The sequence below is a fragment of the Oryctolagus cuniculus genome, chromosome 16, assembly GCF_964237555.1.
Source record: "Oryctolagus cuniculus chromosome 16, mOryCun1.1, whole genome shotgun sequence".
Taxonomy (NCBI): Eukaryota; Metazoa; Chordata; class Mammalia; order Lagomorpha; family Leporidae; genus Oryctolagus; species Oryctolagus cuniculus.
In genome coordinates, this window is record NC_091447.1 from 111,538 (window position 1) to 127,655 (window position 16,118).

Here is a 16,118-nt window from a genome sequence, read left to right on the forward strand (position 1 = left end):
AGTTCATGTCAAGTAACTAAATAATTGTTAAGTGTATATATGGAATAGCTTCTATAAATTCTTTTGGTAAGGGCTGGCACTGTGGCATAGTGGGTGAGGCTGCCACCTGCAGTGCTGGTATTCCATAGGGGCATCAGTTCAAGACCTGGCTGCTCCACTTCCTATCCAGCTCTCTGCTATGGCCTGGGAAACACTATAAAATGGTGCAAGTCCTTGGGCCCCTGCACCTGCATAGGAGACCAGGAAGAGGCTCCTGGCTCCTGCCTTCCAGTCAGCACAGCTCCAGCCATGGAGGCCAACTGTGGAGTGAACCAGTGAATGGAAGACCACTCTCTCTGCCTGTCCTTCTCTCTCTGTGTAATTCTGACTTTCAAATAATATAAATAAATCTTTAAAAATTCTTTTGGCAAATAGATGAAGCTACTTGTTATACATTTCAAATAAATAGCAAACATACTAGAAAAATATATTGAATAAAATTTAAGCAACTCATAGCTATACACAGAAATTTCTCACCATAACAACATAGCAACCACTAAATTTCCAAATTCAATTTTCCACAACTTAGAATCTTTAACTCCAGAAGGAGTACAAAATTGACAGAACAGTGGCCTATGTATCAGGATACCTAATGCTAATACAGAATTATCCCTGCCACAACTTACCTATGTGACCTTGAACAATTCACTTTACTTCTCTGGGCTTGGCATTTAGCATCCTCATGTGATAAAGGAGGCTTGGATAAGATCAGTTGTACTCTATCTTGAGACTTCAATGATCTCCCAGTTTCCAAACAGGCACCTTAAGGGAAAGTAAACCTTTAGATCAAAGCTTACATTTTTAAATATAAATATATTTTAAACTGTTTCTACAACTAGTACAAAACAACACATTCAAATGTGTACCATGCCACTTTTCAATATTTGGGAATAATTAATGCATCATTTTAGAGCATTGTCTTGAGGCCAGTGCTGTGGTGTAGCTAGTAAAGCCACTGCATGCAGTGGGGGCATCCCATATGGAGGCCAGTTCAAGTCCAGGCTGCTCCATTTTCCATTCAGCTGTCTGCTATAGCCTGGGAGAGCAGTAGGAAGTTGGCCCAAGTCCTTGGGCCCCTGAATCTGCATGGGAGACCCTGAAGAGGTCCTGGCTCCTGGTTTCAGATTGGCATATCTCTGACCTTTTAGGCCATCTGGGGAGTGAACCAGCAGATGGAGGACCTCTCTCTCTCTCTCTCTTCCTCTTGTTCACTATCTGTGTAACTCTGACTTCCAAATAAATAAATAAATAAATCTTTTAAAAAATCAAAAGAATATTGTCTGGCACACAGTGAACCACTAAGTACAAGATATTATTAGTAATATTAGATTGAAATATTGAAATAAACTAGGCAATAAGCCTTAAGATGCAAATTAATACCAAGAAATATAATCTCAAATTTCTGTGTTCAACAAGGTAGTCTCTTTTCACTACTAACTTTATACTAAATAAGATATTTTGATATTTTGTTAAGAGTAAATTTATCGGGGGCCAGCGCCGTGGCTCACTTGGTTAATTCTCCACCTGTGGTGCTGGTATCCCTTATGGGCAAAGTGTTCTAGTCCTGGTTGCTCCTCTTTTAGTCCAGCTTTCTGCTATGGCCCGGGAAGGCAGTAGAGGATGGCCCAAGTGCTTGGGCCCTGCACCCGGATGGGAGACCAGGAGAAAGCACCTGACTCCTGGCTTTGGATGGGCACAGCTCCAACTGTGGCAGCCATCTGGGGACTGAACCAATGGAAGGAAGACCTTTCTGATTTCTCACTGTATATAACTCTACCTGTCAAATAAAAAAAATTATTAGTTTTTCATAAAAGCTGCAGTATTGAAAAAGTTCTAAAATCCCTCTAATTCTAAATGTCTGTGACTGCTAACTCATTAGCACATATTGCATTCTTTACATCTGGGTAATCATGACAATTCACTTTTAAATGATTAACAGATCTGCTGTTATATATAAATACATGCTTTTCCGAAAATCATACAATAAGCAGGCTACATACTTTACTTCAAGTAGAACTGCCATATCCAGTCCTACAATTGTAAATAAGACAGTTTCAATTGTTCAGCATTATCAATTATAAATTCCAATCGTGTAGCAATGCTCATAAGAATTTAGGGGGCCGATGCTGTGGAGTAGCAAGTAGAGCTGTGGCTTGCAGTGCTGACATTCCAATTGGGTGCCAGTTCAAGTCCTGGCTACTCAAATTACTATCCATCTTTTTAGGCAAGTAAGACTTACTATCCAGCAGTAGAGGATGGCCCAGGCCCTTGGGCTCCTGCACCTGCATAGGAGACCCAAAAGAAGCTGCTGGCTCCTGGCTTTGGATTGGCAGAGCTCCAGCCATTGTGGCCAAATGGGGAGTGAACCAGCGGTTGGAAGACTGCTCTCTCTCTCTCTCTCTCCTTCTCTGTGTAACTCTGATTTTCAAGTAAAATAAATGAATCTTTTTTAAAAAAGGATGAAATAAAAAGGAAGATGAAGATTACAAAATTGTTTAATTTTTTTAATAAATATAAATTTCCAAAGTACAGCTTTTGGATTACAGTGGCTTCCCCTCCCCCAAAACATCCCTCCCACCCATAATCCTCCTATTTCCTGCTTCCTCTCCCATCCCAGAAGATTACAAAATTGTATGAAGGACATTTGTACAGTAAACAAATATACTGATTTCCAATGCAATATTTGAATACTTGAAGCAGGAAGGCTAAGTACTTCTTTGCCAAAATAACATGTTTTCTCCAGTGTAAAACCCATTTGCCATCCCAATACACAAAGGGATTTGGGGCAAGAAGGAAAAAAGAAGTCCACACATGCAGAAATTTTAAGCAAAACAAAATAGAGAATGTATTTAGTTTCATGTAAATCACATGAGAATTAATAGTATTCTACCAATTTGCAACAAATATTTTTAACTTTAATGAATGAATGAACTTTCAGTTACGTAGCAGGAAACTTCTACCCTCTCCCATAAAACTGAAAGAGAAACTTTTTAAAAGTAAAAACTGATGAAAGAATTCTGCAATACATGTTAATGTTAAGTAGCCCAGCAGAGTTTATTTAGAAATACAAACACACACACAGAAAATAAATACATTAAAATCTTACTGAATAGTCCAGTAATAGTTCAGGATCCAATATGTGTGCAAAAGATTCTGGATTTCCCAGTCACTTTGTATAGGAAATGATGTGCTTTCCTATGTAGCATGTAACTTTAGATTCCTGAACACCTCCACTTTGCTTCTTACCCTGAGTCCCAGCAAATACAGGAACACAGCTGTTGAGTCATTCATTTTCTGGATTTGGGAATATCAAAGAATTAATGAGTATAGAAAGTTGTACAGCAAAGACCAAGAATATCCAAGGGAGGTCAGGAAAATCAATTGAACAAGTCAAAATACTATGAATGTATACTGAATGCTCTGTTTTTAATATGTCTTACTTACCTAAAAAGACATGAGGGCTATTGCTCTCTCTCTCTTAATACAACTAAGGAGAAGATATCACCAATGCTCAAGAAAAATGAATACACAGCAGAGCTAATACAAAATCCCCAAATTCCAAAATAGAAAAACTGGATATGCACTCTTTACACACACCCTGAAGTGGCAATGAAGTAGAACAAATCTAAAATTAGAAAAAAATCTTTTTTTTAAAGATTTATTTATTTATTTGAAAGTCGGAGTTGCACAGAGAGAGGCAGAGAAGAGAGAGGGGTCTTCCATCCACTGGTTCTCTCCCCAGTTGGCTGCAATGGCCAGAGTTGTGCCAATCCAAAGCCAGGAGCAAGGAGCTTCTTCCAGGTCTCCCACATGGGTGCAGGGGCCCAGGACTTGGGCCATCTTCTACTGCTTTCCCAGGCTATAGCAGAGATCTGGATCCATATGAGCTGCCAGCACTGCAAGTGGTGGCTCTACCCACTATGCCACACCACTGGCCCCGAAAATTCTTGTCAAATTAAGAACATTTAACCTTTGTTTTAGAGTGCATTATTAAAATATCTAAACTGGGGGAATACATAATTTCTTTCTTTAGAAATCAGAAGAGAAAAAGAACACTTCAAGCCTACTGTGACACCACACAGAAGGAATGGAGAATCATGATCCCAATTAGCCTAGGGACAGAATAAAAGGGAGGGAAATAGGAACAACAGAATTAAGATGAATAAGCTTTGACAGCTGAGGGAATCTGAATGTAAAGAAAAGGCATGCAGTTAACTGAAACAATAGAGATAATTCTGAGAGGAAAAAACATTGTTAAGTCATATTAATGGGGCCAGAGCTGTGACTTAGTAAAGTAAAAAAAAAATCTAAAATTTGTTTTTAAATTATATAATTAAAAAAGATAAAAAAGATGTTCAATCTTAAGTCTCTACAGCATAAGATATACATCAATTTTCCCAGGTTCTATTTGCATTTATTAACAAAGTTTCATGGGTGTAATCACTAAAGTGGCTCCAATAAGTCTTTTTATAAAAATTATTTTTTATTTTGACAGGCAGAGTGGACAGTGAGAGAGACAGAGAGAAAGGTCTTCCTTTTTCTGTTGGTTTACCCCCTAGTGACCGCTGCCGCCAGTGTGCTGCAGCTGGCATATGGCACTGATCCAAAGCCAGGAGCCAAGTGCTTCCTCCTGGTCTCCCATGCAGGTACGGGGCCCAAGCACTTTGGCCATCCTCCATTGCACTCCTGGGCCATAGCAGAGAGCTGGACTGGAAGTGGAGCAACTGGGACAGAATCTGGCTCTCCCAGCAGGACTAGAACTTGGTGTGCCTGCACCGCAGGTGGAGGATTAGCTTATTGAGCCATGGAGCCTGCCTCCAATAAGTCTTAACCTGGGATGCAACTAAATTTAACAAGGATACTCAATAGGAATTTTAGAAGAATTCCAAAATATGTATCAGAATAAAAATAAATACTTTACTTGGTACATCTCATTTTAACTATACTATTGTCTAAATTTCCAAATGTCAGATGTACTAAAAAAATCCCCAAAGCAGCAGAGTTGGTCCGACATGATGAGGAATAAAATAAAGAAAATGAGAATTCGCAGATCCCAGATTAAAATAACCAAGAAGGCCCAATAAAAGAAAACTCAATGTCTTCATACACTAACATTTATTACCTCAGATTTATTTAACAAAAAGGTGATTATTCCAGCTACATCCTATTAGGTAGCCCAATTTTACCTGCTAAATCCATTTAAAAAAAGCACCTCATGATATATTACTAAAATCATATTGCTATATGCCATCCACCATGTCCACTGTACCTTATACCTAATGTTAACAGATCTGATGAAAATCAGTAGATAAATGATGTGTCTTAACCACGTGTGGGAAATGTCTTTTGTTCAACGTTTTTCCAAAAACCCCTCAGTCTCAGTTTGCCTTCACCTTGAAAAGACACTTCTGAGGTTTACTAATCAGTCCAGCTTCTTTGGGCCTCCCTCCAATGAAAGGGGCTAAAATCCATCAAAATAAACTCTAGGCACTGTCCTTGTGCTCCCAGTGACTTTTTCACTCTAGGGGCTCACAAACCTTCTAAATTCTTTAGATCACCTGTGATGTCCATTAGTTCTCAAAGACTATGATGCAAGTAATTTCCCCTCTTGGAACCTTGTTATTAACTGTGCTGTATGAGAAATGAAGTCTCCTACACACCTTGTGCTTATGATTCTCCAAACCATGTTGCCTGCTAGGACTTTGGCCATGAATATAGGACAGCAATACCTGAACATGATTACTGAGATCTCCTTAATAAAGGATAGACTGGGGCCAGCACTGTGGTGCAGTGGTGTAATCCTTTACCTGCAATGCTGGCACCCCATATGAGCACCAGTTCTAGTCCCCATTTCTCCTTTTCCCATCCAGCTCTCTGCAATAGCCTGGGAAAGCAGTAGAAGCTGTTCCAAGTGCTTTGGTCCCTGCCAAAATATGGGAGACCTGGAAGCTCCTAGCTCAGATTGGCCCAGCTGCAGACATTGCAGTCATTAGGGGAGTAAATGAGCATATGGAAGACCTTTCTGTGTCTCTTCTTCTCACTCTCTGTAAGTAAACCTGTCAACTACATAAATAAATTCCTTATATATATATTTACATTTATTTATATATTTATGTATATAAATATATTCATATATAAAATATATTATAATTTATCATACAATATATTATATAATATATAATTATAAACAGATAATATTATATAATTTATTATATGTATTTTATATATATATATATATATTATTGAGATGACTTCAATAGCCAGAGTGTGGCCAGGTTGAAACCACGAGCTTTTCCTCTGATGTGTGTCCCAGGAACCCAGGTACTTGGAGCATCTTTCACTGCTTTTTCAATCCATTGGTAAGGAGCTGGATCAGAAATAATTATTTATATATAAATAACAAATTCATATATAATATATACAATTATATATTTATAATAATTATATGCAATTCTATATTATGTATAGAAATATATAGTATAATATATAATATATATTATAATATATAAATATATATATGATGGACCAAAATATGGTATTCTCCATTTGGCAGAAGGGACAGGCTCCAATATCTACTGTCTATGTCAGTATGTCAGCATAATGCAGGAGGTAACCCCTCTACCAAATAAGAAAAGCTATTTCAGTTCAGCTGGACATCATTCTGCTGACTGTTGACCTTATTACTGTTAGTCTGGATGCTTTCATTGGTTGCAATCCAGAGACCCAATTTTCCCATAGATATAAACATCAGCAAACATGAAAATTTGGTAAGAAAAGCTTAAACTGAGAGTTATGATTAATAACTATTTTTTTTAATTTTTATTTAATGCATATAAATTTCCAAAGTACGACTTATGGATTACAATGGCTTCCCCCCCATACCGTCCCTCCCACCCACAACCCTCCCCTTTCCCACTCCCTCTCCCCTTCCATTCACATCAAGATTCATTTTTGATTATCTTAATATACAGAAGATCAGCTTAGTATACATCAAGTATGGATTTCAACAGTTTGCTCCCACACAGAAACATAAAGTGAAAAATAATAGATGATTTTTTTAAAATGATGATGAAATCAGAGCAGACCTATTGTCATGTTTAATCCCAGTGAGAGTCAAGTTGGGAATTGATAATTTCTTTTTTTTTTTTAACAGAGGATCAGTTTAGTATGCATTAAGTAAGGATTTCAACAGTTTGCACCCCCATAGAAACACAAAGTGAAATATATTGTTTGAGTACTCGTTATAGCATTAAATCTCAATGTACAGCACATTAAGGATAGAGATCCTACATGAGGAGTAAGTGCACAGTGACTCCTGTTGTTGACTTTACCAATTGACACTCCTGTCTATGGCATCAGTAATCTCCCTATGCTCCAGTCATGAGTTTCCAAGGCTATGGAAGCCCTCTGAGTTCTCCGACTCTTATCTTGTTTAGACAAGGTCGTAGATAACCTACGGTTCGACCCAGCCATCCCACTCCTTGGAATTTACCCAAAGGAATTTAAATTGGCAAACAAAAAAGAGGTCTGCACCCTAATGTTTATTGCAGCACAATTCACAATAGCTAAGACCTGGAACCAACCTAAATGCCCATCAACGATAGACTGGATAAAGAAATTATGGGATATGTACTCTTTAGAATACTATACCGCAGTAAGAAACAACGAAATCCAGTCATTTGCAACAAAATGGAGGAATCTGGAACACATCATGCTGAGTGAAATAAGCCAGTCCCAAAGGGACAAATACCATATGTTCTCCCTGATCAGTGACGACTGACTGAACACCAAGAGGGAAACCTGTTGGAGTGAGGTGGACACTATGGGAAATGGTGGCTTGATCAGCATAGCCCTGACTGTTAATGAACAACTTAATACATTATCCCTCTTAGTAGTTTTTTTTATCTGTTCTACTTAATATGACTGGTTTAGATCTGTAATTGATGCACAGTTATTCTTAAGTGTTGAAAATTAACTGAAATGTGATCCCTGTTGAACATGGTGGTGGGAATGGGAGAGGGAAGAGATGTATAATTTGGGACATGCTCAGGCTGACTTGCCCCAAGTGGTGGAGTTGGAAGCATACCAGGGGATTCCAATTCAATCCCATTGAGGTGGCATGTACCAATGCCATCTCACTGTTCCAGGTGATCAGTTTCAGTTCACAGTTGGTCATGGTGGAGGGACTGGGAGTCAAAGGGAGCACATAGACAAGTCTAGTACCTGCTAACGCTAACCGATGGAGTAAATAAAGGGGAGAGTGATCCAACATGGGAAGTGAGATACTCAGCAGACTCATAGAATGGCAGATGTCCTAAATAGCACTCTGGCCTCAGAATCAGCCCTAAAGGCATTCGGAGCTGGCTGAAAAGCTCATGAGAGTATTTCAGGCATGGAAAGCCAAGACACTCTGGCAAAAGATCTCTGCGAGTGAGATCCCAGTGGACAGAACAGGTCATCAAAGAAGGAGGTACCTTTCTCTGAAGGGAGGAGAGAACCTCCACTTTGACTATGACCTTGTCTAAACAAGATTAATAACTATTTTAACAAAATTTCTCAGAACCCATCTAATCCAAACCTTGGACAATTGGAAGACATTGTACTTGGCCCACCCATAATCAAAATGGATTCTAAATCCTTCAACTGCAAGGAGAGTATCATAGACATTAATGCTCCAAACGGATCCAGTTCTCTGCTAATGTGTCTGGAAAAGCAGCACAGGGTGACTCAAATATTGGGGCTCCTGCACCCTTGTGAGAGACCTGGAAGAAGCCCCTGGCTCCTGATATCAGTCTGGCCTAGCCGCAGTCATTGCAGCCATTTGAGGAGTGAACAAACCAGGAGGAAGATCAATCTCTCCCATTCTCTCCATCTAGTGCTGCCTTTCAAATTCATAAAAGGATCTTTAAGAAAATAGATCACTTCAATAAATTTGCCATTGCTCAGTCATGATGACTTTTACTACCTTCAGTTCTTTTTCAAAAGATTTATTTATTGGAAAGGCAGATAGAGGAGCTGGTGGTTGTGGTGCAGTGGACAAAGCTGCTATCTGTTACATTGGCATCCTGTGTGTGCACCAGTTTAAGTACCAGCTATTCCATTTCTGATCCAGCTCCTTACCAATGGACTGAAAAAGCAGGGAAAGATGGCCCAAGTGCCTGGGATGCTGCCACGCACATTGCAGGAAAAGCTCCTTGCTGCCATGCACATCGGAGGGAAAGCTCCTGGCTTCAACCTGGCCACACTCTGGCTATTAAAGTCATCTCAAAAATGAATTAGGTGGTGGAAGATTTCTGTCTCTCCCTCTCTCTGTAACTCTTTCAAATAAGTAATTAAATATTTTAATATGATAAAAAAGGCAGAGACACACAGAGACAAAGAGAGAAGGAAAGAGAAGCAGAGAGATCTCCCATCTGCTGGTTCACTTTCTATATGGCTACCACTGTGCAAGACCAGGTTCTCAAGTCCCCATTGAGGTTACAGTTCTCCAATTTGACGACAGGAATGAAAGAATTTGAGCTATTATACATTGCTTCCCAGGGATATTAACATGAAGCTGATTTGGAAGTGTAGTACCCAAAACTCAGATTAGCACTGCAATATAGGATGTGGGCATCTGTTGTGACTGCTAACAAATTGGAAATCCTAGAGTAAAAATCAACAGATTCCTGGACATACACAATATACCAAAATTGAGTCATGAAGACACATAGAAAAGCTAAACAAATCAAAAACCAAGACAGAGATTGGATGAGTAATAAAGACCCTCCCAACAAGCAAAAGTCCAGGATCAGACAGCCTCACTATTGAATTCTACAGGACTTTTAAAGAACTAATGCTTCTCAAACTATTCAACACAATTGAAAGAGAGACAATCCTCTCAAACTCCTTCTATTAATCCTGCATCACCTTAATTCTTCAACTAGAAAAAGATACAGTGGAGAGAGAGTACTATAGAAAAATATCCCTGATGGGGGCCAGTGCCATAGCACACTGGGTTGATCCTCCACCCATGGAGACGGCATCCCATATGGGTGCCAGTTCTGGTCCCGGTTGCTGCTATTCCAGTCCAGCTTTCTGCACTGGACTGGGAGGGCAGTGGAGGATGGCCCAAGTGCCTGGGTCCCTGCACCCACATGGGTGACCAGGGAGATGCTCCTGACTCTGGCTTCCGATTGGACCAGCACTACCTGTTGGGCCATATGGAGCATAAACAAGCAGATAAAATACTTCTGTCTCTCTGCCTCTGCCTCTCCATCTCTGTAACTCAATCTTTCAAATAAATAATTCTTTTGAAAAGGTCAACAAACAATAAAGGCTGGTGGAGAGGGAGAGAAAAAGGTACCCTAATCCACTGTTGGTGGGAATGAAGCTAGTGCGACCATTATGGAAGGCAGTATCAAAGTTCCTCAGAAATCTGAAAACAAACATACCATGTGATCCTGCCATCTGACTACTGGGAATTTATCCGCATGAAATGAAATAGAATATGCACAGGCATGAGTTATCTGTACCCTCATGTTTATTACAGCTCAATTCACAATAGCTAACATGGAATCAACCCAGATGTCCATCAACTGGTGACTGGAACAAAAATATGAGCTATATATACAGTGTAAAATACTATTCAACCATAATTGAGAATGAAATCCCATCTTCTGTAACTAAATGGATGAACTGGAAACAAGTATGCTTCATGAAAGAAGCCAGTCCCCAAAAGACAAATACCATATGTTTTCTCTGACTGGTGGTAATTAATATATAGACAACAAAAAGCAGCATATGAGTTAAATTGACATTTTGAGATTTGAGTATTGTTCATAGCACTTTTCTGTACTCTTTGATAGAGTACACAACATATACTCATTGATATTTCTGCTACTACTTGCTGAATTCTTTATTTTGTAGAGGGTTAAAGCTTGTGATTCTAAAACAAAATCAAAGCATGCAGCTGTCAAAATTAAAAGAAAATAAAACAAGAAGGAGGGAGTTGGAAATATGAGAACAAGGGAAGATAGGATAGGATGTTATCAGTTTGCTCTTCAATCTGTATATATAAATTACATGAAATTTGTTCACTTAATATGCATTTAAAAATATAAACTTAACACTGGAAGAAAAAGACCTGAGATCAGTGTTTTCTGGATTACCACTAATAAAATTTAGTCTTCATTTATGTCTGACCATATTTAATTTCTTATTTATTTATTTTATAAGAAAATTAACATCACCATTCCTAACAAGTCCATCCTGCTTCATCCATATCTATCAGTTCCCACTATGCTAATAATTTCTCATGAACTTAAATCCATATCATCTTAAAAAGATGCAATGTGGGGCTGGCGCTGTGGCATAGCAGATAAAGTTGTTGCCTGCAGTGCTGGCAAGCCATGTGGGTGCCAGTTCAAGTCGTGGCTGCTCCACTTCTGAACCAGCTCTCTGCTATGGCCTGGGAAAGCATTAGAAGGTGGCCCAAGTCCTTGGGGCCTTGCACACATGTGAAAGACCCTGAAGAAGCTCCTGGCTTCAGATTGACACAGACCAGTCATTGCGGCCAACTGGGAGTAAACCAGCTGATGGAAGACCTCTCTGTCTCTGTCTGTCTCTCTCTCTCTCTCTACCTCTCCTCTATTTGTGCAACTCTTTCAAATAAATAAATTAATATTTAAGAAAAAAGCCTGATTCATGTTATTATTTATGTGTTTTAGAGGCTTTGCAGATGTTGATTACATGTGCCATGAAAACCCATTAAAATGCAAATCCTATAAGAGGCAACTCCATGTGCACTAAACTGGTAAAATCCAGTGCATGTGTTGAGAAAAACACACTAGCAATACATTTCAAAAAGCTGTGAAATATTATAAGTGGCTGTCAAAAGCTAAAAATCTGACAATGACTCATTATGTCATTTATTTATATATAATGCTGAGAAAATCAGAAGTATTTGTTAAAACTTCTGCTAAAATGCACTAGATTTATAATTTTTAAATGCATCTTTCCTAGATGTAATGCAGTCCTGTACTACTTTAGAGTATCAGAAATTTAAAATGTTGGACCGGTGCTGTGGTGGAGCAGGTTAACACCCTGGTCTGAAGCGCCAGCATCCCATATGGGGCCGGTTCAATACTCAGCTGCTCCACTTCTGATCCTGCTCTCTGCTATGGCCTGGCAAAGTAGTAGAAGATGGCCCAAGTCTTTGGGCCCCTGTACCCATCTGGGAGACCGGGAACTAGCTCCTGGCTCCTGGCTTCAGATCAGCACAGCTCTGGAAGTTGCAATCAATTAGGGAGTGAACACCAGATGGAAGACCTCTCTCTTTCTCTCTGTCTCTCCTCTCTGTCTGTAACTCGACTTGTACATAAATAAATAAATCTTTAAAACAATTAAGAAATTTAACATGTGAAAGGTTTTAAAAAATGTATTTCTTTATTGTGAGGCAGAGTTACAGATATAGAGAGGAAGGAAAGAGAGGTCTTCTATCAACTGGTTCACCCCTAAATGGCCAGAATGGCTGGAGCTGGGCCGATCTGAAGCCAGGTGCCAGAAGCCAGGAGTCAGCAGCTTCCTCCAGGTCTCTCACATGGGTGCAGGGGCCCAAGAACTCAGGGCATATTGCACTGCTTTCCTAGGCCATTAGTAAAGAGCTGGATTGGAAGTGCAGGAGCAGGGACTCAAACTGGTGCCCATGTGGGATGCTGGTGCTGCAGGTGGATGCTTAATCTACTATTCCACAGAGTGGGCCCAGTGAATGGTTTTAGGAAGACATCTTTCATGTAGACTAGGCTGCAATATTGCAAGGTAAGGTTTAGCTTTTATTCCCACACATCAGTATTCATCTTTTAGCAACTATAAATACTGAATATCATACATATAGACATAAATATAGGTAACTGAAGATTTTGTTGTCATTCTTTCTAATTCTCTTTTTAATGTCTGCTAATAGGCCATCTTATGGATTATTATATTGATGTTACCCATACACAACCATCAGGCATTTCCACTGTTGAATGTGTTTATGAGTACAGGTAGATTTGTGTGTACATGAATGCACATTTGATGGAGATAGCACTGACAGTAATACTGTGAGAAATCCTAACGCTGATTCCAAACTTTCTGTCCTCCGCAGAGATGGCTGTCATTGAAGTAGACCACAGGGCCCCTTTTGCTGTTATGGACTGAAATGTGCCTCCCTAAAACTCTAACACGGAAGTGCTAACCAGCAACATGACTCTACCTGAAGAAAGTGCTTTTAAGCAGATCAAATGGTAGATGTGTCTGTCACATCGGAGAAAGGCTTCTGGAAAAATCGAGCCTATTTAAGCACCTTGATCTGATATTTTCAAGCTCTACAACTCTGAGAAGTAAAATTCCATGATTTAAATCATATTCTCTGTGGTATTTTCTTAGCAAATTAATATATCCTCATTTCTGCCAGCATTTTCTATTGTCATCCAGAAGGTCCTAGTGATTAGCAGAGAAATATAGAAACTAAAAACTGTGATTTTAGATTACCAAGTATCTACTAACACAAAAAGATCCCAGAAGCCACCTACTACCATCGTCCAGGACCCAGAAAAAAAACAGGAAGGAGTCAAGTTGCAGGGCAGTAGAAAAAAGTGAATAATGAAAGATCACAGCAGAAGTAAATAAGGAAGGGTTTGGTGCTGTGGTGTACTGGGTTAAAGCCTTGACCTGCTGTGCATGCATCCCATATGTTGCTGCTAGGAGACCAGGTGCTCCACTTCCAATCCAGCTCCCTACTAATGCACCTGGGAAATTGGTGGAAGATGGACCGTGTTCTACGGTGCTGGCACCCACATGAGAGACTTGGAAGAAGCATCTGGCCTTTCCAATAAATAAATAAATCTTAAAAATATAGAAACAGTGTTAGCACTGTTGGAAAACAGACTCATAGTTCAGTGTAAAAGTATAGGCAGCTGAAATAAACCGACTTTTCTACAGGCAACTCCTATTTAACAAAGGAAAGAAAACAAACAGGAGAAAGAAGAACCCCTTTAGCATATGGTTTAAAGGAAAGTGATTATCCATATGTAGAAGCCTGAAAATATACCCAAAACCTCATACACTATGTAAAAGCAACTCAAGGTGAATTAAAAGTCTAAATATAAAACCAGAAACTAAGTAAACATATGAGAAACTATAAAACATAAGCATAGATAACAGTTTTGGGTAAGATTCCAAAAGCACAAGTAACAAAAATAAAATATAGAAATTTGAGCATATCATATTAAGATACATCTTCACAACAAAGTAATCAACAGAGTGAACATACAATGGACAGAATGGCAGGAAACATTGAAAACTCTGATTATGACAAAAGATTGATAGCCATAACATACATATATTGAACTGGGAAAATCTCCAAATAAGAAGCAAAATGTACAGCTAAGAAATGGGCAAGGATCAAAACAGATGTTTCTCAGAAGAAGAAATCTCAATGGTCAAGACATAGATGAACATGCCCAATATCACTAGCCATTAGGGAAATGTAAATCAAAACCAATAGCAGACTCCATCTGTGGGAGAAGACAATGCTTGGGTTTTCATTTGTGCAACAAGTGGGTTTAGAGGACCCTGTTCACCATAAGAGGGCAGAGTCTACATGGAAGTAAGGAAACCTTAATGTTTTCCTAATGGGCTTGTTAAATTCTTGACCAGTGCCTATTACCTTTGCCGCAAACTTTCCAGTCTCACTACTTTCCTGCTTCTTCCTCTTCGCTGTGGCTTGCAAAAACAGTGTACCTTCTATATACGGAGGATACTTTTGTTTTGTTTTATTCCTCCTATCTCATGATGTTCCTCTAAGAAATCACAACCTTCCAAGTATTCATTAATTTATGCAGTCTGCAGTTTTCATGGGCTACTACATGGCAAAGTACTAGGTTAAAGGAAAGGTATAGGTCAGGAACTGAGCAAAGTTCACAATGATGAAGCCATTGGGGAAATGAACCTGATGGAAGACCTCTCTCTCTCTCTCTCTCTCTCTCTCTCTGCCTCTCCTTCTCTCTCTGTGTAACTCTGATTTTCAAATAAATAAATAAATCTTTAAAAACTAACAAAATATACTAAAAACCTGGTGGCAACACCTTTCTATCAGAACATGTGAAGCACTCAAACACAGTTTGTCCCAGAAAGTCAACCATAAGGGCATATCGTCTACTGCACTTGTGGACATCTCTGAGGGAGGTAAGGGGCACTTATTTCTTCCCCTCTTCTTTCTTACCACTCTCACAGTTATAACTTCTATCGATGCTTCCAAAGACCAGTCTCTATGAAATTGTAGAACTAATATCCTCCTATGTCAAAAGTGTCATGGGTTTAAACACAGAACCCAAAATAAGATAAGTAACTGGCCTTCTTAATTACACAGTGTGGAATGTAAGATTCTCAGTGGAGCACTGGGTAATATAAAGTGCTGGGCAGAGAAAAACTGTTACTTATCTGTATTTATGATGCTGTAATTCTCCTCTTTATGCAAACTCAGATTAAAAGAGCTCCCGTTAGTGGGCAGCACTGTTGCATAGTGGGTAAAGCTACTGCCTGCCTTGTCAGCATCCTATATGGGTGCCGGTTGGGATCCTGGCTGCTGCACTTCCCATCCAGCTCTCTGCTGTGGACTGGGAAAACAGTAGAAGTTGGCCCAAACCCCTCATCTCCTGCACCCACCTATGAGACCTGGACAAAGTTCTGCCTTTCAAATAAATAAATAATTATTTAAAAAAACAGCTTCATCTCAGAAGGAGCTCCTGGCTACTGGCTCCAAATTGGCATACCTCCAGCTATTGCTGCCAATTGGGGAATGAACCATCGGATGGAAGACCTCTCTCTCTTTCTCTCTCTCTCTCCTCTCTCTGTGTAACTCTTTCAAATGAATAAATAAATCTTTAAAAAAGTAGCTCCAGTTATTGACAACACAGTAGACTTGCATTAATTTTGGTTCCCTTCTCACTTTGCAAAGGGATCAGTGGCAGGTCAAAACAGTTGACAGCCTTGCTAACAGGAGAAGAGATAGCTGAAGACAGAAAATGAAAAGCAGCCAAATACATCATCAAAGAAAG